The following is a 2,597-nucleotide window of genomic DNA, read 5'->3' as shown; positions in this document are numbered from 1 at the left end:
ATCAACCATAACACACACCCACACAGTACGTGATAAAGTCAGAGGGAGGAGAGAGAGGGGGAGAGCCATGGAAAGAGCTCCGAAAAATGAGGAGAACCCATGCAAAGTGTAGATTTGTGGTTCATTGAAGCACGACATGTACACGATATGCAATCCCGTTAAAACTTCCAAATATAGTTCAGGAAAAGAGGTATCAAAGTAATTGCTGTATCTCTTCTACTTTATTCTTTGTATTGACAGTGTAAAGAAGAAGAACTGGTATTATTTCAGATTAGTTACTTTTCGCTTTTTGGTTCTTGAAGAGCAATTACTAGTTTGGCTATTTACAGAGAACCGCCCTATGTTGACTATATTTTATTTTGGGGTGGCAAGTCAAATTTCACATTTTTTTCATGGACACTATATGACTATCTTGATTCTTGCAGAGGGGAAATGAATGAGATAGAAAAATTTAGATGAATTTATGCACATGTTAAAATGGGAATATGTAATATAATTATAATTCCCTTTTCGAACAATCTCCTAATACAAGCTAAAATTTCGTCCAAACAACATGTTTTAATTCACTATGATAAAAAGGTATGATAAAACACATTTTTGCATAAAGTTGTCATATAAAACTCCTCAAAAAAGTTTGGAAATCTGAGTTTGGCCATTTATTTCTCCCAACTTCAAACAATGCATAGTTGATATCATTCAAAATATCATTTAATTTTTTTTTTTAAATGAAAGGGTATCATTTTAAGAGAATCAAATGATCTATTTAATGGTATCAATCACTCATTAATATTCACTAAGGCCGAGGAGGGATTATCGATTAGGGCACGGGGATGGGAGAAAGCTATGTAAAGTCAATCTAACCATGGGCTTTTTCCACCTAGATCTATATTCTTCATTGGTTGTGAAATGGATTGAACTTCACAGTGGTTTTCTGTGTTTTTCGTTTTTAATGCTTGATTTTTCATTGCGTGCAAATTAAGAAGTGGCTTAGCATTATCAGATTTTGGTGTATGATTTGTATTTTTATCACACTTGTTCTTTGTTTTCAGTATGTAGACAACCAGTACGATCACTACTACCAATGAAATGACCATGAGGACAAGAAAAACAATGGCCAAATCTGAAATGCTTCGGTTGCCTTTCGATTCTTTCATCTGAATGGGAGTACTGGGTGCCAAAGAGGAATATAGATCACTTTGATTGTTTTCAGTGAAAGTGGAGGGAATCAGCATAGTTTTAGTTTCAGGTGTAGGACTGGGAGTAGGACAGGGGTCAATGTAGTCGCCATCGGACAGAAAGTGGCTAGTGTCTTTGCAGTCGCACCTCTCTCTGATTTCATCAACTAGGGATGAGCAGCAAAATACTGGAGCAGATTGTCTGATGAGAATGGTCTGTTTTAATAAATATCCGTTTTCATTTGGGCCGGTCAATGAAGGCATCCACACACCGTTTTGGTAGCACTGAATTTTCCCTGGTAGACTCCCTGCATTGGCTTGACAGTCTAGTGAGACCCAGTCGCCACCTATTTCATCACCCAAGACACATGAGGCCTTACCAGGGGGATAATCACCATAAACCTTCAAATAAATCCTCTGGGTATCATCCCTTGTATGTCATCATCCTTGTATACAAACAAAATGTATGTGCCTTGATCATATTTCATTAGATTACTTATCATCAAATCCACAAAACAAGAATCAGAGTTATTTCTATCATAAACTGTAAATCTTTCGACTTGATCTAATTGCAGCAGAGACAAGCCCGGCCCAGACGTAGACCTGTAAAAGGGACGTCTGTTTGATTGCTGTAATGTGACGACTGTGTTGTCACAGGGGTATGGGAAGTGTAAGGTGACGTTTTGCCCCTGTATTTTAGATACAGACTCACAGCTAGATAAACCTAATGCAATGAGAATTATGAAACAAGACAATCCAACCGTAAACATATTTTTGTAATCATTTGGCATTTTGAATTTGACGACGTTATTTCTTTAACAACAATGTAGAATAATAGGAATAACAAAATTACAGATGATTCACAAAAAACAATCAAAATCAAAAAAGTTTTTTGAAAATTTCTAGATCGAATGGTACTGGCATGGAGCAATTTTTCTAGTACAAGTATAAAAAAGTATGATCGTATTAATGCACCGGTAAACATGAGCAGGTTCCATCATACCCGTATACAAAGGAATGAATCTTGCAGAGATTGAACCTAAATTCAAATGTCCCAAAGGGTTCGGAGTTCGTGTAACTCTTGAGTTATTCAACTAGTAGAAATCGTGACGTTGGTCCAAATTGACAAGACTTGCAGTAGATGATGATCTCTGATCCAGAACCCCTGTCAAGAACTTGCTATGTCGGGTGCGGTTGCTGATTCATAGAATATGTTTGAAAATCATGGAGACTGCAACTGTCCATTTGAGTTTAAAATGTGCTGCGATGGAAGATCCAAGGCCACACCAAGTCACCAACAGTCTCTGGAGAAGTTGAGATTCCGGTTTTCTCTGCATGATGAAGACAAGAAAGGAGAGTTCATGCTCAATTTACCTTAATGTAAATAGGGGAAGGCGGGGTAAATTGAGCATAGGGGTAAGT

At 37.4% G+C, this 2,597-nt stretch overlaps 1 pseudogene; it reads right to left on the bottom strand.

Annotated features, from left to right (window-relative positions):
• Positions 1–682: 682 nt before the first annotated feature.
• Positions 683–2,098, bottom strand: LOC121412785 (annotated as a pseudogene).
• Positions 2,099–2,597: the final 499 nt, after the last annotated feature.

The sequence above is a fragment of the Lytechinus variegatus genome, chromosome 4 (assembly GCF_018143015.1).
Source record: "Lytechinus variegatus isolate NC3 chromosome 4, Lvar_3.0, whole genome shotgun sequence".
Lineage (NCBI taxonomy): Eukaryota > Metazoa > Echinodermata > Echinoidea > Temnopleuroida > Toxopneustidae > Lytechinus > Lytechinus variegatus.
This window is presented reverse-complemented; position numbering and strand designations above follow the sequence as displayed.